At 42.4% G+C, this 26,039-nt stretch overlaps 1 protein-coding gene across 2 annotated transcripts in view; it reads left to right on the forward strand.

Moving 5' to 3' along the window:
• NPR3 (natriuretic peptide receptor 3) overlaps positions 1-26,039 on the forward strand; it is a 79,688-nt gene that overhangs the window by 34,492 nt on the left and 19,157 nt on the right. The window lies entirely within an intron of this gene.

The following is a 26,039-nucleotide window of genomic DNA, read 5'->3' on the forward strand; positions in this document are numbered from 1 at the left end:
AATATCCATGAGCTCTGGGAGCCTACAGAGGCCACAGTTCCTGTGCCAGCACGGACGTAAAACATCATTCACTTCAGTGTCAGCACTCTGACACACTGATGGCATTCACACAAGTCTGGACAATTTATCTTTTAGTAGACCAAATGTGGCACATGTGTGAAAATATCCCTGTTTCACAAGAAATGAAATCAAACACAGTGGAGTGGGTTCACTTAGTTCTTTAGTAGGAGGCTCCTTCAAAATTCATCCAACTTTCCATGACCTCTTTACGTGGATGACTTAGGGTATATTAACTCTTTATGAAAGTGAAAGTGAAGCCGCTCTTTCGTGTCCGACTCTTTGTGACCCCGTGGACTGTAGCTCTCCAGGCTCCTCCGTCCATGGGATTCTCCAGGCAAGAATACTGGAGTGGGTTGCCATTTTCTTCTCCAGGGGATCTTCCCCACCCAGGGATCGAACCCAGGTCTCCCACATTGCAGGCAGACGCTTTAACTTCTGAGCCACCAGGTATTTTATAATTATGTGCAAAATTTTGTATGTAAGTGCACATGTGTATATTTCTCTCAAGAAATATGCACCCTTCATCTGACTTTTAATGGGATCAATCTCACGAAAAGGTGAGAATCATTGAATTAGACCAGGGTTAGTCAGCATATCATTTGACCTGTTATTGTCCCAAACCCTGTTTACTCACATGGATAGTCTACAGTGTTGTGTAAGCAGGGCTACATTGAAAAATCACTCTCTTGCAAGAAAGTGAAGAAACACTTAAATGCCCTAATATTTTTTAATCTTATTCTGAAACCATTTGCTTTATCCTGAGATGGAAGAAAGAGATACTATTCATTTAATCATACTTTCATTCTGGACGAGGGAGTCAGTCTAGTCTTTACACCTACCAGTGTTTTCACATCTTTAAGAGGTAGACTTAAATTTGTCCCAGCTACTATTTCTCAGTTTAGACTGAGCCAGTGTTGGAGACATCTTTTCCCCTCTGGCAGCCACCCTGACTTCTCGGTCCTGTAAATCCCACTCTTGGCTTTGCCCCATTCTCCTATTGTGTTTGGCACTTCTGACACCCATTCACTGGCTAGCCCTTTAACAGTTGGCTCTGCTCTTGGGTGAAGCTCACACTCTTTCCTTGATGTTGTAGTTGTTTAAATCAAAATATACATGAATTTCTAGATTGCGTACAATGAAAAAAGACCCACACTGAATTAAAAATAAATTCATGGTACTCTTAAGATAAACATGAGTCTCCCATTCTGCTCTACTCCACTCCTGACACTCATTCTTTGGAGGCCATAATTCTTAATGCTTTTATTGGTCCCTGCTGTTTCCCTTTATATTTCTAAATTAGCTTATTTATATTGATGTTTTTAATATTAAAATTTTTGATATTATGTTGCAGTTTCCTAAAATGGAATAAGATTTAACTCCTTTATACACTTTTCCTCTACCAATACTACCCATCTTACCAGTATTTTATGACATAATTTTTAGTTAAAGGTATAGTCACAGAATAAAATCTGAAGAAAGACTAAAAAATAGAACTTTTATTATTATGACATACATATATGTGTATATAAATATGTATGTATTTACAACAGAATCATGTAGTATTCTATGATTATATTTCCTTTCCTATGTAGCTTTTTGTTTTTTTCTGGAGTTAGTAATTTCCTTGTTTTTTTATTTGCTTCCATGTAATTCTCACTATTTCATTCTCATTCCTTCAGTCAAAATTTTTAGAAAATGATGTTTCTTTTTTTTCCTATTGTCTTCTTGCTCTAGTTTAGAGTAACAGCTTTCTTTAACATCAAACTTTAGTTCTCTCCTGTACCAGATCCTTCTTTTTCTTAGATACCACATCTCCTCCTTTGTTGAATTTCAACTTGGTTTTGAAGGACAAACAGAGTATGAGTGGAAAAACTTTTCACACCTTGCATGCAATCAGAAAACACTTTTTATTGTTATATTTAATTGATTACTTATCTGGATATAAAATTATAGTTTGAAGATTATTTTCTCTTAAAATTTTGGGGTCATTGCTCTATTTTTTTTTTTCAGTTTTTGGTATTACCATTCTGATTATTTATCTCTTTCATACTATTTTCTTTTTCTCTACTTCTAGAAGCATTTAGTACTTTCTCTGTATCATTGGTTGAATCAGTTAGGATCCAGTCAGGAAAACAGTCTACACAAGGTATTTCAACAGAAGGAATTTAATAGGAGAAGCTAACTTTAAGGTATAAGAAAAGCTAAGATGCCAAATAGAAGAGTAAGGCAAGCCAGCAATTGGCAATAGCAAAGAGCCATTACTGCTTCTAGAGCTAGAAGGCTCAGAGAAAAGACAGTTTTACCAGGAACTCCAGAGTTAAGGCTGCTCATGAGAGCTAGAGGCAGGGAAGAAGCATAGCCCTGCCAGAGAGGCTATCTAAGGCAAAGCGAGAGGGGGCACTCTCCTGGCATTTCCCTCCTTTCTGGCTCTTTTACCAGTGCTTCTTGGTGGCATCTTCATGCAAAGATGGGCTTGATAAAGGACAGAAATGGTATGGACCTAACAGAAGCAGAAGATATTAAGAAGAGATGGCAAGAATACACAGAAGAACTGTACAAAAAAGATCTTCACGACCCAGATAATCACAATGGTGTGATCACTCACCTAGAGCCAGACATCCTGGAATGTGAAGTCAAGTGGGCCTTAGAAAGCATCACTACGAACAAAGCTAGTGGAGGTGATGGAACTCCAGTTGAGCTATTTCAAATCCTGAAAGATGATGCTGTGAAAGTGCTGCACTCAATATGCCAGCAAATTTAGAAAACTCAGCAGTGGCCACAGGACTGGAAAAGGTCAGTTTTCATTCCAATTCCAAAGAAAGGTAATGCCAAAGAATGCTCAAACTACCACACAACTGCACTCATCTCACATGCTAGTAAAGTAATGCTCAAAATTCTCCAAGCCAGGCTTCAGCAATACATGAACTGTGAACTTCCAGATGTTTAAGCTTGTTTTAGGAAAGGCAGAGGAACCAGAGATCAAATTGCCAACATCCGCTGGATCATGGAAAAAGCAAGAGAGTTCCAGAAAAACATCTATTTCTGCTTTATTGACTATGCCAAAGCCTTTGACTGTGTGGATCACCATAAACTGTGGAAAATTCTGAAAGAGATGGAAATACCAGACCACCTGACCTGCCTCTTGAGAAACCTATATGCAGGTCAGGAAGCAACAGTTAGAACTGGACATGGAACAACAGAACAACAGACTGGTTCCAAATAGGAAAAGGAGTACATCAAGGCTGTATATTGTCAGCCTGCTTATTTAACTTGTATGCAGAGTATGTCATGAGAAACGCTGGACTGGAAGAAGCACAAGCTGGAATCAAGATTACTGGGAGAAATATCAATAACCTCAGATATGCAGATGACACTACCCTTATGGCAGAAAGTGAAGAGGAACTAAAAAGCCTCTTAATAAAAGTGAAAGTGGAGAGTGAAAAAGTTGGCTTAAAGCTCAACATTCAGAAAACGAAGATCATGGCATCTGGTCCCATTACTCCATGGGAAATAGATGGGGAAACAGTGGAAACAGTGTCAGACTTTATTTTTCTGGGCTCCAAAATCACTGCAGATGGTGAGTGCAGCCCTGAAATTAAAAGACGCTTACTCCTTGGAAGAAAAGTTATGACCAACCTAGATAGCATATTAAAAAGCGCAAATGTTACTTTGCCAACAAAGGTCCATCTCTTCCAGGCTATGGTTTTTTCCAGTGGTCATGTGTGGATGTGAGAGTTGGACTGTGAAAAAAGCTGAGGGCCGAAGAATTGATGCTTTTGAACTGTGGTGTTGGAGAAGACTCTTGAGAGTCCCTTGGACTGCAAGGAGATCCAACCAGTGCATCCTAAAGGAGACCAGACCTTCCTTGGAAGGACTGATGCTAAAGCTGAAACTCCAATACTTTGGCCACCTCATGCCAAGAGTCAACTCATTGGAAAAGACCCTGATGCTGGGAGAGATTGAGGGCAGGAGGAGAAGGGGACGACAGAGGATGAGATGGTTGGATGGCATCACTGACTCGATGCACATGAGTTTGGGTGAACTCCGGGAGTTGGTGATGTACAGGGAGGCCTGGCGTGCTGTGATTCATGGGGTTGCAAAGAGTCGGACACGACTGAGCGACTGAACTGAACTGAACTTTTTGGCTGAATGAACCAAAAATAAGCTGACAGGAAAATGCAGCCTGGACAAATCACCTTTCTATGACATAGAATAGAGCAAACAGATGTAGGGAGGGAAATGAATTGGAGATCTAATAGGTAGACTGTTGGCTCACTGGTGTTCTGAAATTTCACAATGGTGAGTTTTGGTGTGGGTCTTTATAAATCTGTACTAATCACTTTGTTTGCTCTTTCTGAAAAATTTTAAAGTTGGATGTCAGGTCTCCTCAGTTGATTATTTAATTTTCTCTTTTATTTTTCAACTCTGCCAATTTCTTTTATTTTCTGAGATTACCACAAATTTATCTTCCAATCTGTCTATTGAATTTTTAATTTTTGCTATCCAAATTTTAATTTACAAGATCTCTTTTTCTTTCTGAGTGCCAATACACTGACCTTGTTTCCTGGATGCAATATCTTTTTTTCCTGAGTATACCCTTTCATCATTTCAAGAATATACTTTCACATTTTAACTTACCTAAAGTTGGGATTCATTTTATAATTGGTGGGCTGTCACAGTTTTTTCTGTCTAAGGGCACATAGGAGAAGGAAATGGCAACCCACTCCAGTGTTCTTGCCTGGAGAATCCCAGGGACGGAAGAGCCTGGTGGGCTGCCATCTATTGGGTCGCACAGAGTTGTACATGACTGAAGCGAGTTAGCAGCAGCAGCAGCAGCAGCAGCAGCAGCAGCAGCAGCAGCAGCAAGGGCACATAAAACAAAGGTGCTTCGTGTAATTGCAGGCACTTCATATTTGTTGCTATTTTTAAAAAGTTTTATTTCCTGCATTGCCCGTTTCTTTCAAGTTCTTTTAAAAATATTAATTTTGATTTCTTTCTATGTTGTATTATAAGCTTTTCTTAAACTGTTGGTAATCCTTATCTAAGTTCTGTGTGTATGGGAACTTGTCTAGTGGTAGATTTTAATGTAGGGTAATAAGATGTCAAGTTGGCATTTTCAAAAAGTCATCTCACATATGATTATGTGGAGGTTGTTTCTCTTAGGCTGGTCTGTTTCAATAAATAATTGTTCTCCAAATATCTTCTTGAGAGTCATAAAGCTGCCATACATTCTGGCAGCCTACAAAGGGGGGACTCTTACCTTTAGGAGTGAGAGCTTTTCACTGTGATTATACCCTCCTGGTCAGACATTCTTTGCATCAACATTTGGGAGTAGGGGATCTGACATTTAAATGTTCTTTGTACAGAATTTCAACTAGTCCCGGTATTTCCCACCCCACTGCATCCCTGCCTCCAGAGGTAACTAGTGTCTCCAACTCTAGAACCTCTAGACTGGAGTTCCTTGCTTCTGGTTGGAGTTCCCTCTCATGCTCCCCCACACACTTGGATTTAAGTTTCTCAGGTCTGTTGAGTTACTTACCCCTTTCCAACTTTCAAAATTTTATCAACTCTCCTCATCCTTCCTATATTCTTTGAACTTGTAAATTTACATCCTAAAAATTTCATTGTCATTTTAGTGGGGATTTTGCAGGGAATGTATGGTTAAGTGGTTGTGACCACCAGCAGTCTCTCTGGATGGTTAAATTTCAGCACCATGCAAGTAGGCAGAGACAGTGGTGCCATCCTATTTATTTTTGGGAGTGGTGGCCCTTGTGATAATCTCGTTATACTCAAAGCAAAGAAGGGAGGGGAAAAGAGAGAGTGTGTTTGAGAGAGGGAGTTAGTGTATTTCTTTTGGTCCAGAATGCCCTTGTTCCTTTAGAAATCCTCTTTTGGTTATAGTTTCTCTTCTAGTGGCTACTTAATCCTGATTTATTAGCTCAGTGCTTACTTTCTTACCCTCACAGTTATGCCTCTCCTCTCTGATTCTTGAGAAGCAACTATACAGAGGTAACATCCATTAACAATAATACATACTCACTAAGAAAAGGGCTCTTCTTTTCCAGTTTTGTCATACTGATGTAGGAAGACTTCATTTTACTTTGTGTTCAGGAACGTTTCCTCTAATATAGCTCTTGTGCCAGTTTCATTTGAAAAAGGAACATAGATAAGAATGTCGTCTAGGAATCCTGATGCCAGCACAAGTAGAAGTCTAAGTTTTAAAGTAGATTTTTAAAAAGCTAAGTTGGCTGACTTTTAAGGTTAAGAAATGGGATATTTACATAAAATACCCTGTTTGTGTCCTGGTGGGTTATTTGCAACTTATCACGATGCAGTGGTAGCAGTTTTACACCTTTCACAGAATCAGAAAAAAGTTGAAAACATTGGAAGACATGGACTTGTTTAGAGGGTTTCAACTTGGGATTCAGTCATCTTCCAATGTAGCCTTGGGTAGTAGAGACCATCTCCTCTGAACAGAGTATGTTGGGCTTCCCTGGTGGCTTAGACGGTAAAGAATCTGCCTGCAATGCAGGAGACCTGGGTTCGATCCCTGGGTTGGGAAGATCCCCTGGAGGAGACCATGGCAATCTAGTCCAGTATTCTTACCTGGAAGTATCCCCATGGACAGAGGAGCCTGGCAGGCTACAGTCCATGGGGTCCCAAAGAGTTGGACACGACTAAGCACAGTACCCTGCTGCTGCTGCTGCTGCTGCTAAGTCACTTCAGTCGTGTCCGACTCTGTGTGACCCCATAGACGGCAGCCCACCAGGCTCCCCCGTCCCTGGGATTCTCCAGGCAAGAACACTGGAGTGGGTTGCCATTTCCTTCTCCAATGCATGAAAGTGGAAAGTGAAAGTGAAGTCGGTCAGTCGTGTCTGCCTCTTAGAGACCCCATGGACTGCAGCCCACCAGGCTCCTCCATCTGTGGGATTTTCCAGGCAAGAGTACTGGAGTGGGTTGCCATTGCCTTCTCTGAAGCACAGTACCCTAGTGATCTCCAGTGTTGCAGGCAGCATTGTTTTAGACCCAGAGGCAATCCAGCTGGGAAAGGAGCTGTAGGAGAAAAGGCTGACCCTGGACTTGGGCTGAGAAAGCCCTTGGCTTGGTCTCTTTAGTTCTTGGGGCTTCCTCTGTTGTAGAGATTTGGGGCCACCATCTCAAGGCACTTTCCCATTCCTAGGTTTCTCTTATTATATGTACAGAGTGTTTTTCTAACTTCAGTGTTAATTCAGAGGTTGTACTTCATTGTCACTATCTGGGTATGGAATTATTACAGTAAAGCATTCTGCTGCTTATAACATTACATCATAAAAGTTTCTTGGAGATTTTCATTACTCCAACTTTAAAATACAAATGATCAACTTCTCTTCAGCTCCAAACTGGTCATCATTCTGCAGTCTGAAACCATTTGTATGTGCAAAACTCATCTTTGTATACAAAAATTAAGTAATTGCAATGTTCTGCATCCAATTTGCATTTGCAAGGATCCAGCTACAAGTTTAGTTTTGCAAAGACAAAATTAGAGCCTAGATTTTAAGAGTGGATTAAAAGCTTTTTTTTTTTTCCTTAAGTATTTTTCCAATTAATCTCAGAGATGGTTTTTTGATGCTGTTGTCAAAGAAAGGTGTTGTAGTCATAGAGAAAGTGCAAAGTCCATTTATTAATGAAATAATGCTGCATCCTTGGTTCTCTGGTTTTCACATTCAGTTTCTTACTTCTTAATGCAAGCTGTTTTTGACTTGGGATAGAATCTGGTAAATGCTGTTTTTATTTCTAACCAGGTATTCTGAGCAGGAGGTGATTTTATAATCTTGGATATTTGCTCGTTTGAGGTTAGCAGGCCACCCATAGCTTGTTTGTTCTCCTTATTTAAAAGTTGAAAATGTAACTAATTAAACAAATATTCTGGCCATGTCCGATGGCACAGCAGTATTGTTAGGGAGGTAGGATGTGTACTGGGCAATCCCTCTCTCCCAGGTCTCCCTCTGGCACTAAGAAAAGAAATGGGGGCCTGAAGTCTATACCTTATCTAGCCACAGTATTCGAACAGAGATAGGGTTTAATAAATCATTGTTTAGATAGGCGAAGCATTGCATTTTGGAAAGTCCAAGATGTTGAATAGTACACATGTTATTTCCTTCAATGAGAGGAAAGCCCAGCAGTAAATCTGTCTAATCCAGCTTGTGTTTTGACCCTGGTTTTGCAGAGGCAGTGTGGGAGGTGACATTAGTTGAGAAGTTATCAGTTCAGCAGTAAAATCTTGGCTGGGCCTTTCCCCTCCTCTTGTCTTAAAGTGAAAGTGTTAGTTGCTCAGTCGTGTCCCACCACCAGGCTCCTTTGTTCATGAAATTCTCCAGGCAAGAACACTGGAGTAGGTAGCCATTCCCTTCTCCAGGGGATCTTCCTGATCTAGGGATTGAACCCCGGTCTCCTGCATTGCAGGAAGATTCTTTAAGATCTGAGCCACCAGGGAAGCCCTCTCCTCTTGTCTTGTATAGTATTAATTGGAACTGAATACTTTCACTGAGGGCTTCCCAGGTGGTGTTAGTGGTAAAGAACCCACCTGCCAATACAAGAGATACAAGAGACTCGGGTTTGATCTCTGGGTCGGGAAGATCCCCTGGAGAAGGGCATGGCAACCCACTCCAGTATTCTTGCCTGGAGAATCCCCATGGACAGAGGAGCCTGTTGGGCTATAGTCTATAGGGTCTCACAGACTCAGACATGATTGAAGCGACTTAGCTGGCATGCATGCACACACTCTCACTGAAATTTCCAGTTAGCTCTTCAGTAAAACCAATGAAAGAAGGAAAAAAAAAAATAATGCAGCCAAGGCAAGCAGGATCTGTCCCACTTCTGGTGAGAGTGTGCACAGGCCGCTTTTGTGTCTACTGGGGCTGCCTCAGAATAGAGGATCTGCCCCACACTACCCTGCCCTGTGCCCTCACCCTCTTCCTTTCAAGTCAGCCGGAGAATAATTTGTCCAAATGAAAAGACCCTTTCAGGCATTGGAGGAGGGCTTTGCTAATTGTATTTGAAAGAATAAGAGCAAACCACAAGCTGACTTTTAACAACAGAAAAATAATGTGTTCACATGCCAACATATCAATAAGATTAGTTTTATTAGAAAAATTTAATCAGGCAGAATAAGGATGCCAAGAGGAATGGCTTATTAAAAGCCATTCTCTTTTTTCTTCTAGCTAAAGAAATTATCAGTCGACTTTGAAAACACATTTGAATAAAGATGTCCTAAAATCTAAAAAAAAAAAAATCACTTTTTTTCCTTGACATAAAAGAGAAAATGCTTTAAAATTGTCTTTCTGTAATTTTAAATAGCTTTAGTTGTGCTACTAAATATAAGAATACTAAAATATTAGAATTGGAATATTAAAAAAAGTTGGGACTCTCCTGGCTAAAGTATTTTTATTTGATTGTAAATAGGCATTCATCTGCTTGTGATTCCCACATATTGGCAGATGTGGATCTATTCATTGTTGTTGAACTGGTGCAATTGGCAAATGTTCAAGGAAGCTCCACAGCACCTAGGAGAAATGGTTTTTCCACGCAGTAGGCTTCATTTGGACCTGTCAAGTGACAATCACTGCATTTTGTTTTTGTTTTTTACTGTTATGTGCAGTGATGCAATTTTAGTTAAAAAGGTATTTTGCAATAATGGTGACAACATACTCAAATATGCACAACTAAAATAGCAATGCCGTGTGGAAATATGTTTCACAATGAAGGCCAAGCTGCTTTCCTTTTTTTTTTTTTCCTGAATTGTCACTGAATGAAGGGCCAAACTCTTTAAAGTGGAAGCACATTCTTCTTTTTTTTAATTTAAAAAATTCTTTCTATTTAATTGAAGGATAACTGCTTTACAATATTGTATTGGTTTCAGCCGTACATCAGCAGAAGCACATTCTTTCTAGAAGAGTTGAATCACTTAAACTATGGACTAGAGACACATTGCTAGTTCAGTTTCCAGAAAGAACATATATTGGTGTGAACCATTGTACCCATTAGTGAAGAAGCACGGAGGCAAAACTGTAGGGGAAGAAAGCTCAGATTTCTGTTTTCTGGCTTTCTCTTCCCTTTTGATGTCTCTGTGCTCTGGTGGGGCCTCAGGGCCCCAGCGTCCCCCTTTCTCTACTTGGTGAGAAACTCATTTCCACACAGATATTGAGGGGTCAGTAGATTAGCTTTATTACCAGGATATTTCATTTAAAAGAGGAAGCTGGAAAAGGAAGACAACGTAAATGAATCTAAAGGTGATATTTTGCTTTTGGGTGGAGGAGATGAGCAAGTCTTTCAGATGCCAGGGGTTAGTTTTTCTACAAGAGAACTCTACTCGGGAAACATTTCTTTAGTCAGGCCACCCTGTGGCTGGAGCGATGTGGTGTTTTCTGAACATTAACTCATTTACACGAAGCTTAGCATTTTACTGATAGAGCAGCAAAGTACCGCATTTCACATAACTTGACAGGAATCAGGAAGGAATCTCATGTGTTCAGCCTTGCAACATGCAAGATGGGAGGCCAACAGGCCCCTGTCAGTTTCGCTCGCCGCTGTACCGACAGAGGACTCTGGTGTTTGATGCTGGCAGCAGCCACAGGTTCTGGAAGCCCTTGGGCAGAGTCGGTTTGTAAGGCCTGGCTACGGATGCTGCTGTCTGTGTTTGTGGATGTGGCGGAGGAGTTCAAGGTCGTGGTTCAGTAAATGTTCATTGATGGGCATAAAACAATGGATGACCCCGGGGCATGCCAGCTTGTGTGCCCAAGACTTTAATCTGTGAAATGAAGAAAACCACACCGAGTTGCTCTTGGACATTGTGAAAGATGACTGTAAAAGGGTTTTAGAAGCTTAAGCTTTTGAGTGATGGTATCCAAAGAAAACAGACCCAACCGCAGAGAGCAGAGCGTCCCCATGGCCCTGTAAGCAGTGTTCAGTAGCAGTGTTGAGTGCCATCCTTTTTGGGTCCAGCCAAAAGAGAGGAACTAGAATAACATTGCTGGGGGCTCAACCCTCATTCTGGTTATGAAATTTGAAAGTGGCTTAAGTGTAGGAAATTATTTTGGATTAGTCTTTATCATCTGATATCCCCCTGGAGAGAAATTACTTCATTTTATAAGGTTTTAAAAATCTTGCTTCCACAGGCTGCAATTTAGAGGTAGGGATTTTGCGTGCATGCTCAGTCATGTCTGACTCTTTGCAACCCTTGGACTGTACCTGCCAGGCTCCTCTGTCCATGGGATTCTCCAGGAAAGAATACTGGAGTGGATTGCCACCTCCTCCTCCAGGGGATCTTCCCAAGGTAGGGAGGAAGTGAGCAAAGGATTTTGTGTGTGTTTGTATAATGAACAGTTTAACAATTGGCATAAATTTGGGACTTGTGTTATTTATTTCCTTTGCCCAGTTATCTCTGTTTGGGATAATTACTAAATCACTACAGTCAGCCAGTTGTGTTTTCATCTTATCCTTAAGATCTTAAAGAGATTTCTTTTTTTTTTTTTAAGTAAATAGTCCTACATCAAATTGGCACTCTAATTTGCCCACTGTTGCCCTACAAATCATAGTCATTTCAATTTGGGGCCATTTTTTTCTTTTTGTAACTCGGCAGTGACTGAAATCTACTCAACAGTATGTTTATGGTAAACATATGTCAAGAATTCCTTGGGGAGGATAGATTTCAGATATAGCTCATATGCTATCTATATGCACATGCATTTTTGTTGATCACTTGATCCTGCTTATTACCAGCATACAGTTAAGCCTGCAGATGGTTGTTGATTGAATGCCCACCACTGCACACTTACTGAGCGCTTCCTTCAGGCAAGGCACCGTGTCCTGTGAAGACAGTTCAGCACTTGTGTGGGTGGCTCTTGAAGGATGGGTAAGAAGAGGTGGTACAGAAGAGCTTCCTCAGAGAGACCAATAAAGAGAATCCCAGCTTAGAAATAGGATGCAGTAGAAGGCAATGGCACCCCACTCCAGTACTCTTGCCTGGCAAATCCCATGGACGGAGGAGCCTGGTAGGCTGCAGTCCATGGGGTCGCGAAGAGTCGGATACGACTGAGCAATTTCACTTTCACTTTTCACTTTCATGCATTGGAGAAGGAAATGGCAACCCACTCCAGTGTTCTTGCTTGGAGAATCCCAGGGACGGGGGAGTCTGGTGGGCTGCAGTCCATAGCGTTGCAAAGAGTTGGACATGACTGAGCGACTTCACTTTCATTTTTCACTTTCATGCATTGGAGAAGGAAATGGCAACCCACTCCAGTGTTCTTGCCTGGAGAATCCCAGGGACGGGGGAGCCTGGTGGGCTGCCGTCTATGGGGTACACAGAGTCGGACACGACTGAAGCATCTTGGCAGCAGCAGCAGCAGCAGCAGCAGACACATCTAGGGAATAGCAAGCAAAATCACCTGGCTTGAATGGGGGGATTTTGTCGAGGAGGGTGTTTGGAAAGGTCTTTCTTCTTTGAAAGTTGCTCCTCCCTTGGCTGCCAAAACATCACCATGTCTAAGTGGTCTGCCTATGTTGTAGACCTTCCTGGTCTCCTCTCTCTTTCATGACTCTTCTTTTCCACTTGCTCCACAAATATTCATGTTTCCTACGTTCTTCCCTTGGCTCTTTTATCTCTCAAAACTTTCTGGGCAGCACATCTACTCACCTGAATGAGATGCTCATCTCGATGTGGATAACACCTACATTTCTGTCTCCAGCTCCAGCCTCCCTCGGAGTGGCAGGCATGCAGTTCCAGTTGCCCATTGGCACCTCTGCCTGAATAATACTGTGTCTGTCTCATCCTTTCATTCAGAATTGCTCCATTCTGAGCTCTGCTGAACCAAGTGTAGAAGGGGAGTCAAACAGGATGGAAGTTTGAATTCAAAGAATCTGTTCTGGACACAGAAAAAAGTAGAGACTGTAGTCAAAAAGAGATTTTCAAGAATTTTGGAAGTGGAACTGTACTAGGTGATGATGAGACCTAGGGTTTTGCTGCTCAAAGGGCGGTCTGTGCACCAGTGCATCAGCATAACCTAGGAGACTGCAGAAATGAGGAGCCCCGGCGCTCCGTCCCTCAGACCTATTGAACCAGAATCTGCATTTGAGCAAGATTCACAGGTGAGCTGCATGCACAGTTCTGAGAAAGTTTGTTCTAGGGTATGTGCCTGAGAGTGAACTGAGGAAGTTCAGTGGAGTAGAAATTGATCAAATAGTGGCAGTCAGGGAACCCAGAGGCTACAATATTGAACGAATGGATAAAGCACAGGGACATTGAAATGGTTCGGTATGATCGCAATAATGTGGGTGGAGGGGAAGAATTTGAGCTGACTGCCAGTCTCCTCAATGTATTCATTATGCCCCGGAGTGAGGGAGAGTCCTTGCATCGGATGACAGTGATATTTGATGTGGGATTTTTGACATCTTAGTTCATGGAGAACAGAGCCTCTGATTAGGATCTTTCCCCTTTCAAGTTCTGTTGCTGTTGCTCAGTCACTGTGTTGTCTCTGACTCTTGCAAACCCCTGGACCGTAGCCTGCCAGGCCTCTCTGTCCATGGGATGGCCCAGGCAAGAATGCTGGAGTGGGTTGCCATTTTCTTCTCCAGGGGATCTTCCTGACCCAGGGATTGAACCTCTGTCTCCTTCTTGGCAGGTGGATTCTTTACCACTGAGCCAGCAGGGAAGCCCCTTTAAGTTCTGTGCTTCAGGGCTTAAAAAATATAGCAAGTCCTTAGATAATGGTGAATTGGCTTTACAAGCATTGGGCTTATACAAATTAAACCCTTTGATCAATTTACTTTTTTAAATTTTTTTTAAAGCAACCCTGGAGCTTTAACAATCTGGTATCCAACATCACCATCCCTCCTACTTTTGATTCTGTTTTCCTGACAGTTAATTGAAAACATGTTTGCTGGGGCAAATTTTTTCTTTCTTTTATTCTCTCTCCTGATACACATGAAACATCTTGAAAATCTTATACGTATTAGAGAACTCATATTGGTGCTCTATCCTTGGGTGTGGGTTTGGTCTTTAAGGAGGTGCTTTGCTTGATAGACAAATCATCACTGATGATGAAGGTCCTGATTTGGAGTCAGGAGATTTAAGTTCCAGTCGCAGCTCTGTCCTTACTATCTGTGCAGCGTTGAGTGAATCAGGCAACTGTTACGGCCTTCAGTTTCTCATTTACACAACATACTGGTTGGATTATATGAGCTCTGAATTCCCTCTGAGTTGTAAACTTGTGATTCCATAATTCTTTTAGGCTATTAGGAATGCCTATGAGGTTAAAATAATGCATCTCCCTTAGACATGTGCTCAGGAGTCTCTCTGGTATTGTGGCCAATATATTTATTAAGCTCAGTGTTGTTCTATCCGTGATTCCAAATGAAGACACATCTGTATCTAGAATACACTGCACAGTTCTGGTAGCTTTCTTAGGAGAAATGAGTCTCCTCACAGAAGCAGAATATGTTAGCCCTAAATATTTTAAAAAAGAAATAGGGTATCTTTTAGTTGCCCAATTAGGTGAAATAATTTTCTTATGAAATAGACTGAAAAAGATCAATCTCTTCAAAATGTCACACAATCCAAACTTGTGAAGACTGTGGGGCATTTGTTGAAATGTGAAGACTTAACTGAATTCTCAAAACTGTAGACCTGAAGGGATACTTTCAGGATAATTACAAGGAATGACTATTTTTCCTGATAGTTAGTAAGCATATGAAACTCATTACTTGCCTAGTTTCCAAAGGCTGTCTTCACATGGGTTCCAGAATGATTTAGATGAGTTCATTATGATGGATCCCAAATGGGATTCAGAGCGTGTTGGTCTTTTGATGTGAGGCCCATTCTTTAGAGCTGATATCTGAGATATACAAATGCCTTTAAAAATTATTGCTTAAAAGTTTTAGTTCGGTGATAGAAAATAGAACTGGATTGGACAAAACAAGAACGTTGACCTTATGATTATGTATTTTCTAATAGTGGTGACTGTGGACAAATTTTCCAGGCTTGTCCTGGAATGTCCATTTAGGGGATTAATAAAGAAAACTTTTTACTATGGGAGGACAGTATATATACAAAAATGGAGAGCACAGTATTGTGAAACTCCATGCTCTCATCACTTAGCTTCGTAATTAGCCAAGTCTAACTTCATCTCTAATCTTTCCCCACAGTTCAGTTCAGTTCAGTTCAGTCGCTCATTCGTGTCCGAAATGGTTGCGACCCCACGAATTACAGCACGCCAGGCCTCCCTGTCCATCACCAACTCCCAGAGTTCGCTCAAACTCATGTCCATTGAATCGGTGATGCCGTCCAGCCATCTCATCCTCTGTGGTCCCCTTCTCCTCCTGCCCCCAATCCTCCCAGCATCAGGGTCTTTTCCAATGAGTCAACTCTTTGTGGAGTTTCAGCTTCAGCATCAGTCCTTCCAATGAACATGCAGGACTGGTCTCCTTTAGGATGGACTGGTTGGATCCCCTTGCAATCCAAGGGACTCTCAAGAGTCTTCTCCAACACCACGGTTCAAAAGCATCAATTCTTCAGCGCTCAGCTTTCTTCACAGTCCAACTCTCAAACCCATACATGACAACTGGAAAAACCATAGCCTTGACTAGACGGACCTTTGTTGGCAAAGTAATATCTCTGCTTTTCAATATACTATCTGGGTTGGTCATAACTTTCCTTCCAAGGAGTAAGTGTCTTTTAATTTCATGGCTGCAGTCACCATCTGCAGTGATTTTGGAGCCCCCCAAAATAAAGTCTGACACTGTTTCCACTGTTTCCCCATCTATTTCCCATGAAGTGATGGGACTGGATGCCATGATCTTCGTTTTCTGAATGTTGAGCTTTAAGCCAACTTTTTCACTCTCCTCTTTCACTTTTTTCAAGAGGCTTTTTAGTTCTTCTTCACTTTCTGCTGTAAGAGTGGTGTCATCTGCATATCTGAGGTTATTGATATTTCTCCCGGCAATCTTGATTCCAGCTTGTGCTTCCTCCAGCCCAGTGTTTCTCATGATGTACTCTGCATATAAGTTAAATAAGCAGGCTGACAATATACAGCCTTGATGTACTCCTTTTCCTATTTGGAACCAGTCATACTCCGTTTCCTATTTGGAACCAGTCTGTTGTTCCATGTCCAGTTCTAACTGTTGCTTCCTGATCTGCATATAGGTTTGTCAAGAGGCAGGTCAGGTGGTCTGGTATTCCAATTTGTTTCAGAATTTTCCACAGTTTATGGTGATCCACACAGTCAAAGGCTTTGGCACAGTCAATAAAGCAGAAATAGATGTTTTTCTAGAACTCTAGGCCCTGGTAATTGTGAAGCAAATCCAAGGCATCCTCATTTTGTCTTAAGCATTTTAACATTTATCTAAAAGATTCATTTCTTTATTATTTAATTAAAATAAAATTTATACCCAGTGAAATCTAGAGCTCTTAATTGTACACCTTGATCACCTATGATCCTTGTGTATGTCTGTGCCACCACCTCTCCTAGTATGAGATAGATTTGCCTGACCACATAGTTTCCCCATGTCCTTTCCCAATCAGTTTCTGCCTCCATAAGCAACCTGTCTCCTTCCTCCCCCTTTAATGAGATATAACTGACAAATGAGTTTAAGGTATACAAGCATAAGGATTTGGTATATGTATATATTGTGAAGTGATTACGACAGTAGAGTTAGTTAATACAGCTGTCACCTTATATATTCAGTAGTTACCTTTTCAATTTTTATTTTCTGGTGGTGAGAACATTTTAAAGTTTACTCTCTTAGTAAATTACACGTCTACAATACAGTACTGTTAACTATAGTTACCATGCTGTACATTAAATCCCCAGAACTTATTCATCCTATCACTTAAAGTTTTTACCCTTTTACCAACATCTCCCCATTTCTCCCACTTGACAGTCGCTGGAAACCACCATTTAACTCTCTTTTTCTGTGAATTTCACTTTTTTAGATCCCATACAAGTGAGATCATTTAGTATTCCCTCTTTCTCCATTCGGTTATTTTACTTCACCTAATGCTCTCCAAATTTATCCATATTGACCCAAATGGTAGGATTTCCATATGGTTGAATTCTATCATCTATCTGTCTGTCTTTCTCTGTCACACACATTTTCTTTAATCACTCATCTGCCAATGGACATGGCTGTTTCCAAATCTTGGCCATTGTGAATAATGCTGCTGTGAACGTAGAGTGCAATTATCTTTTCCAGATACGGATTTCAGTTCCTTCAGATGTATACCCACACATGTATACCCATGTACGCCCATGTATACCCGATAGGCTTATTAATAGGCCTTTTTAGTCACAGCTGGGCAAGAGCAACTTTAGCTGAGTCAGAAATCCTGATTCACTTGATCTGAGCTGCTGGTTTAAATGTTTGCTTAACAATTAGCATGTTTCCTCATGTCTCCTCTCCTCTTTTCTTCTTCCATCTTCTGCCCTCTCATTCCATCTCTAGACGTGGTTCTGTCCCTCCCTAATCTTGCAGTACATTGTTCGTCTTCTCGCCTATAGACGCTTGTTGGTCTTTCTAATCTACACACTCAACTTGGAGAGCTCTGCAACTATTGGCCAGTTAGAAACAGAAACCAGAGCACAAAGCTGTTTTCAAGTATGAGCTGGCTGAACATGTGTGCCAGTTGGATAGATGTCATAACTAGGCAAGACTTGGTTTGGACCCTTACTTAAGAACTTGCCCACTCAACATTTTCTGGAGTTTTGACCCCATCCACGGGCCAAGATCTCTTCTTTCTGTTTAGGATGTTAGAGTCTCTATCCACAGCATAATAACAGTGGCCATTCACAAAAGTTTTGTAAGGACAAACACGTGGTGTTGTCATGCTCAGTAGCTTCCGTCATGTCTGACTCTTTGCGACTCTATGAACTGTAGCCTGCCAGGCTCCTTGTCCATGGGATTTTCCAGGCAATAATACTGGAGTGGGTTGGCATTTCCTCTGGGCATCTTCCCAACTCAGGGATGGAACTTGCGTTTCCTGCATTGCAGGCAGATTCTTCACCACTCTGCCATCAGGGAAGACCCTAAACACAGTAGAATTTAAATCCTACTAAGTTCAGCTCCTAGAATATAGGAGATGTTCAATATCATAGCTATAACCTGGAAGTAAGAGCACTGTTTGACTTTGTTCAATCTGGCATTTTGTGAACTTGTTTAACCATGATAGTGCTATTTCTGGAAGTATCTGTTAACATTTTAAGGAATGCTGCTGCTCTATGGAATCCAGGTTGGAAACCCTGAATTAAGAATTGAGCAAAATCAAGCTGTTGCCTGTTCACGGTGAGTGAATAAATCAGTGCTGCTTAAGCTAGAAGTTGGGCTTCCGGATCTTAGCTCAGTCCTCACCACACGTTGCTTGAATAAAAAGGAGAGGTTTCCTTTTAAGATACAAGAGAATCAAAAAGGTGGCGCTACGGGTAAAGAACCTGCCTGCCAGTGCAGGAGACATAAGAGATGTGGGTTCAATCCCTGGGTGGAGAAGATCCCCTGGAGTGGGAAATGGCAACCCACTCCAGAATTCTTGCCTGGAGAATCCCATGGACAGAGGAGCTTGGTGGGCTACAGTTCACGGGGCTGCAAAGAGTCAGACAAGATTGAGCGATCTGTCCATATGAAGCCTGGGTTTTTGCTCATCTCTTCCTTCTAATCACATCTCCAGGTGACTCAAGAAATTCAAGGAAAGCTATCTGAAGTTCTCTGGATCAGCTGTCAAGGATGTCATCAAGTTGGATAAGTTAGAGTTTACGTGGTCCTTCTGATTTTGGCCTTTCAGCAACAGCGAGGCCAGACACTGTCCTCCCGTGTTTCCTTGTCTGTCTCCCTCTGCCTTGGTCACCCTGCTTCATGTCTTGGGGCGCCACACTGCCCAGCAGGTCCGGCTCCCTGCCCCTGCCCTCCCACTTGGGTGGGGTGTGTGTGTTCACCCACCTTGATGTTGTGCCTGACAGAGGAACTCAGATCCCTGGAAAGTGAGGCCAGTGAGTGACCAGAGCAGTGTGTGGGGGTTGGGCCCCCAAGCTTTCCGGAGGCATAGATGGTCGAGCACGGGTGGGACATCCAGGCCAAGGACAGACATTGCTCACTTGATCACCTGAAAGCCAGGGACGATTACATCATTAGGAATGTGCATTTCTCAACTAAGCCTTTAAGAGCGATGGGTGAGGAGAAGCATCCTTATATGACATGTGTGTGTGACACATGCAAACGGCACACATATCAGATGACTGAATTCCCTGCGTGAGCCATGGGAGAATTTTAAAAAGTCATTCTTGTGCCTCTGCTCCACACCCACTAATCCCAGGAGTCCAGTTCCAGTTCCAGGAGTCCAGTTTTCCTCCACTTCATTTCTCAGGCAGCTCTCCTGGCTGGGGTTGGTGCACGGATGTGATCTGCAAGCACTGTGATACCTGCCGGCAGTTTGCACTGCTGTTCTCTTCATTAGATGGACAGCCAGTTGTGGTAGTGTGGAAGATGCATGAGGGGTCGGAAACAGACTTAATGATCTCAGGACTGCTTTTGTTTAATGATCCGTTTTGTCTTAGGTAATGAGATAGAGAAAAAAAATCTGCTTATATTTGCAGGCGTCAGCCACACTTTAGGCTAGCTGATCCGAGTTAATTTACCAGTCTTGGGCATTACTGTGGGGGCCAGAGCTGAGCCTGGGATGGAGACAGTCACTTATCAACTTAGGGCCCACTTCCATCTCAAAGAAGTCTGCCAGGGAATATGGTGGTTCTTTGGCTAAGCATAGGGCTGGACCCCGGCTCCCTCCTGAATCTGCTGTCTGATGGTTAGAAAGCCATTTGCCCTTTGCACTAGGATAGTGTTCTTCAGAGTTCACTAGGATAGGAAGGAAGGTTTTCAGTTTCAGTTTCCTCAAGGCTAAAATCAGACAGCAAGTGACCAAGTACGAATTCCCTGAAGGCAGGCCCCTTAGAAAAGAGCAAATGTTGGGGATGTCTGCCGGTAAGAACGAGAACTCCTCTTTTGATGTTGAAGAATTTGTGATATCACTTGATTTATCGTTACCCTATATTGTAGATTTTTAATTTTATGATGTTAAGAAAATTGCATAAAAATAGATAATATTTATATGTTTTTTGTATGGAGGTCAAGTGTGTAGTGTTCATCAAATGCCTAATATCCTTTAACCTTTGACCTCCCAATGCAGCATGCCCAGGCCAATTTTTTCTCATCCAGTGGCCTAGGAGGGCAGAACAAGGTTCATCTTCAGGGTCTTGTTTCTCATCATTCCAGATGAAGCTGCCATTTTTCTTGCTCTGATAGGGAGAAGCAGGTCCTGGGCCGGGTCTCCTCTTATTTACCTGCCATCAAAATGTCCCTGTCCCTGATGAATGGATAAGAAGCTATTGTACATATACACAATGGAGTATTACTCAGCCATAAAAAGGAACACATCTGAGTCAGTGCTAATGAGGTGGATGAACTTAGAGCCTATTATACAGAGTGAAGTAACTCAGAAAGAGAAAACAAATAGCATATTTTAACACATATATATGGACTCTAGAAAGATGATACTGATGAACCTATTTGCAGGGCAGCCATGGAGATGCAGACATAGAGAACAGACTTATGGACATGAGATCAGGGGAGGGAAGGAGAAGGTGGGATGATGGAGACAGTAGCATGGAAACATATACACTACCATATGTAGAATAGTTAGCCAGTGGGAATTTGCTGTTTGATGCAGGGAACTCAGACCAAGGCTCTGTGACAACCTAGAGGTATGGGATGCTGTGGGAGGTGAGAGGGAGATTCAAGAGGGAGGGGACATAGGTATCAGTTCAGTTCAGTTGCTCAGTCGTGTCCGACTCTTTGTGACCCCACGGACTGCAGCACGCCAGGCTTCCCATTCCATCACCAATTCCCAAGCTTGATCAAACTCATATCTGAGTCGGTGATGCCATCCAGCCATCTCATCCTCTGTCGTCCCTTTCTCCTCCTGCCTTCAATCTTTCTCAGCATCAAGGTCTTTTCCAATTGGTTCATTGCATCAGGTGGCCAAAGTATTGGAGTTTCAGCTTCAGCATCAGTCCTTCCAATGAATATTCAGGACTGATTTCCTTTAGGATTGACTGGTTTGATCTCCTTGCAGTCCAAGGGACTCTCAAGAATTTTCTCCAACACCAGCATATAAGTATCCCTATGGCTGATTTATGTTGATGTATGGCAGAAAACAACACAATATTGTAGGGCAATTATCCTTCAGTTAAAAATAGTTTAAAAAAGTACTAAAAAAAGTCTTTGTCCCTGACTGTCTCTTTGACTGAAGGAGAGGTTAAAGGTCACCTTTTTTCGAAAGACTTGAAAAATGCTGCCCAGCACCCTCCACTTTCCTCGTTTGCACTGGGAACCATTGATTTGTGGTGAGGAAGGTAGATTCATCTGATAAATACTTGAGTTCATGTGGATTCCACTAGCCAAGCCCTCGGACAGCCTCACCCTGTACTCAGCTTTGGTAGGTTTCTCCCAGTTGCCTCCATCTGAGAGCTTTATAGGCTTTCTTGGATATCTAGACAACCCTGGGAGCCAGATACTGCCAGGCTATTCATTCTCACTTTACAGAACAGCTGAGGCAGGTAGCGTTCTCTGGTGACTTGTTTGGAACACAGCCACTGAGGAATTCACCTATGAATTTGTCTCCTCGAAAAGAAATGAGAAAGACTCTGCCCACAGTTATAGATAGGAGCCATGTTAGAAATGGCAACTCTTTATGCTCAGTTAAAATAGAACTCTGCCTCTTTTTTTTTAAATTGAAGTATAGCTGATGTACAATGTTATATGAGTTACTGGTGTCAATATAATGGTTCATGATTTTTAAAACTTTCATTCATTTGTAGTTATTATAAAATATTGGCTATATCCCCCATGTTGTACAATATATCCTTGTAGCTGATTCCATATCTGATAGTTTGTACTGCTTAGTCCTCTATATTGCTTCTCCTTCCTTTCTTCTCCCCACTGGTAACCACTAGTTTGTTCTCTATACCTGTGAGTCCACTTTGTAAAAGAACTAGATTTCTATTCTGCCTTCCCCATAATGGAGAATTAAAAAGAAACCACAGTAGCAGACAGACATGGCTAATAGGTACTATCAGAGAGAAAAGTCAGAGGCAAAAATGGCTTCCTTTTACATGGAATAGCCCAACTCCAGAGGATAAAATCAAGGGAATTGAGATGAAATGAAGGGAGAGCATGCTTCCTTGTTCTGGCAAACTCCCCAGAATGAATGAAAGATGGTGAATGATGATCATCTTATTTGAACGATAAAAGCAAATCATTATTACCCTGGAGCTGGTCCCCTCTTGGGGGTTAACTTCACAGCTGCCTTGTGTGGAATCCATCTACGCACCCGTGGGGAGTGGTGCTGTGTAGGGAGACTGTATGGTTCTCTTAACTCCATTTGGTGTCCAGCAGGGGAATGGCTACATTTACAAATTTAGTGATGGCTTCTTTCTTGCTGGAAAGTGAAAGTGAAAGTGTGTTAGTCGCACAGTTGTGTCTGACTCTTTGCAACCCCATGGACTGTAGCATGCTAGACTCCTCTGTCCATGGGATTCTCCAGGCAAGAATACTGGAGTGGGTAGCTGTTTCCTTCTTCAGGGGATCTTCCCAACCCAGGGATCAAACCTGGGTCTCCCACGTTGCAGGCTGATTCTTCACTGTCTGAGTCGCCAGGGAAGCCCTGGCTAGAAATGAGGCTTAATACAAGAACAGGACAGTCAGAAGAGGGAATCCTATTTTCTTCTGTAGGTAATGACAGCATGCTCTGTCCGTCAGGATTTTGAGGTTTGGGTGTTGTTCTGACCAGAGGCAGGGGCAGATCAGATAACCTTATAAAGCCTTTCAGCCTGGAAGTCCAGTGGAAAGAGTTCCAAAGGTAACTTAATACTCTGGATTTATTTTTCTCCCTCGCTTTTTACAAAAATTTGCACTTCCAATTTACAGTGTCTATAATGTGCTAACGGGCTTTCCTCCCATTAAAAAACACGTGTGGATGTGAGAATGTTTCTCCTTAAGAAAAGACGGTCTCTGGGGCTTTGCTTCTGGCTTGAGGTCCTATGAGGTAGGTGTGATGAAGCCTCCCCCGCAGTGGGTGGGGGTGTGAGCGAACCTCACTGGGGCCAGCAGCTTTGCTGCTAATTTTGGCAGGAGAGGGAGACACTCAGCTACTTGGCGAGGAAAGAAGGTAAATTTTGTGATTCATTTGCAAATCGAGGTAAAATGAGTTTTCAGACATGTGTTCAGAGCCTGTCTATTCTCTTCTACCATTAAACCTCTGTGTGTGTGTGTGTGTGTGTGTGTATGTGTGTGTGTGTGTGTCTGTGTGTATTAGTTGCTCAGTTGTGTCCGACTCTTTGTGACTCCATGGACTGTAGCTCGCCAGGCTCCTCTGTCCATGGAGTTCTCCAGGCAAGAATACTGGAGTAGGTTGCCACTCCCTTCTCCAGGGGATCTTCCTGACCCAGGGATTGAACCCAGGTCTCTCACATGGCAGGCAGATTCTTTACTGTCTGAGCCACCACAGAAATCCTTAAACCTGTTAGGATGGAAGTAATGCACGTTCATGTTTTTCAGTCAAATCATTGTTCTTCCCATTCTGGTGCTTTGGGTGGCCAGTGGCAGCATGGTGGCCTGGGATTAGGATTTTGAGAAGGAGAGGGAGAAGTGGACAGGTGATGTCTAGCAGCTGAAACTTTACAGTGTGTGTTGGAGGCTGTCTTAGGCTCTCAGAACAAGGAATATAGATGGAAAGCTTCCAGAATACTAGAAGGTTGAGAGAAAGTGATGCTCTTTAGGTGCTCAAGGTAAGGAGTCGATTAGATCAGAGCTTTTTAAAAGCACCTTATATTCACCATATTCCACTATTCTGTGATTCTTCTTGCTATAGCTGGGTGATTTTTATATAATTATCAAAGAGAAGATAGATATTTTGAAAAAATATTTTTTATTGTAGCTTGAGGATTAAATCACGCAGCTCAAGTCCACTCATGAACTCATCAGCATACATACTTTCTCAAGCCATGATGACTTCATGGGCTAAGAGAAAATTTCATTCCTTTGGAAAATTGAATTAGCATAGCCAAATCAGCAGAAAATTATCTTTGATTAGTAGGTGTTATTTCTACACCATTCTGCTTTGCCTAAAAAAATAATGACTCTGAGACTTTAGCTTGATGGCTAAGCAATAGAGCCAGTGTCTGCCATTTTCTTTCACAGTCCCAAGAACTGTTGTAGATGTTTTACACACACTTGTTCATTTAATCCCCAGAAGAGCTCTAGGAGATAAGTTGATACTAAACTCTCATTTAATTGATAAGGAAATTGAAGATTAAAGAGATCAGGCAACCTGTCAAGACTTGGATTAAACTTTGGGTGTAGTGGCTAAGTGAGGGCTCTCCTGTAAACTCTACTCATCTGTCCTCCGACTCTCCCAGGGGGTCAGTAAAACTGACCAGGTGCACTCATCATACTTGGGTGGAATTAAGGATGAGACATCGTGGAAGATCCCTGTTTGGGATGTGAAAGCATGAACAGGGAGTCTTAGTTTCCATGAAAGTGGGTCAGTAAGATATGCTGTAACAGTAAGTAAATCACTTATTTTCTGAACACTGCTATTAGGAATTAGAAGCCTAGCAAGATCCCTAGGTTTATAATTCTCTGTCTCCAAATGATAAGAACAAAAGGTGAGTGCTGACGTTTACAGATTTTATATCTGCTAAATCATTTAAAATGACAACAACCCCCTGAGACAGCTACGGCTATCTTCCTCATTTTCCAGATGGGAAAAACTGAGACCCAGAGTGGTGCAGAAACAGCCAGGAAGTGGCAGAGCTGGGTACGAACCCAGGCTGTTCAAGCGTTATTCTAGCCTGCCTCTCAGCAGCAGCACTCGGCTCTGGCAGTTCTGAAATATTTGCTTCTGTCATGCATATAGGACTTAGTCCTTCAGAGTGGGATGAGGCTGAGAAGAACTGGACATTGAGCTATGTCTTCTGTGATGTTTGTGTATTTGAACCAGGTGGCTCTCCTCCTCTGGGTGTTTTTCCCTAGGGATGGGGCAGGAATGCCCCTCATAGGGCTTCCCTGCAGTTGTGGGGAATTGGGTATGGGATACCCAATTCACCCTGCTGCATGGAATTCCGTTCTTGACCCTGTCTTCTGAAATAAGAAGGCTGAAATTTGGGGGTACTCTTCTACAGAATCTGTCACTCTTAAGTGTTTCAAGATTGTATTTGCTCATTTCATCTTTAGTGAACATTAATGGGTTTAAATGTGGTATCAGAACTTGCCAAACAGTGCTTATAGAAGGAAACAGGTTCAGAAAGATTAAGTGACTTCTCCAATTTCACACAAAGTTTTACGTTGCTGAGCGCAAAGGCTATCTTACTTGAGCCAGGACTCAACCAAGTTAAACCAACGGCCTGTTTCCGCTCTTGTCCTTGGAGCTTGGCAGGGACCGGAAGTAGGCAGGGCTCAGATGCCCTGGAACTAGTCAGAACACAAATTGGAGAGAGAAACTGAGATGCTGATGCTGATAGAAGAGAGGACAGAGAGGGGATAGCCACGCCCACTCCTCTTTGCACACTTAGGCATCTGTGCTCCTCAACTAGGCAGATGGTGAAAGTGAAAGTGAAAGTGAAGTTGCTCAGTCGTGTCCGACTCTTTGCAACCCCATGGGGTGTAGCCTACCAGGCTCCTCCACCTGTGGGATTCTCCAGGCAAGAGTACTGGAGTGGGTTGCCCTTTCCTTCTCCAGGAGATCTTCCCAACCCAGGGATCGAACCCGGGCCTCCCGCATTGCAGGCAGACGCTTTACCATCTGAGCCACCAGGGAAGTATTGAATATGAATGAATGGGTCCCTACTGTCCTTTCAGTTCTGCTTCATATTCAGAGCGTGGAAAGCACAGGGGTTGGTGAGGGTGGA

This window comes from Oryx dammah, unplaced genomic scaffold, assembly GCF_014754425.2.
Source record: "Oryx dammah isolate SB20612 unplaced genomic scaffold, SCBI_Odam_1.1 HiC_scaffold_20, whole genome shotgun sequence".
Classification (NCBI taxonomy): Eukaryota; Metazoa; Chordata; class Mammalia; order Artiodactyla; family Bovidae; genus Oryx; species Oryx dammah.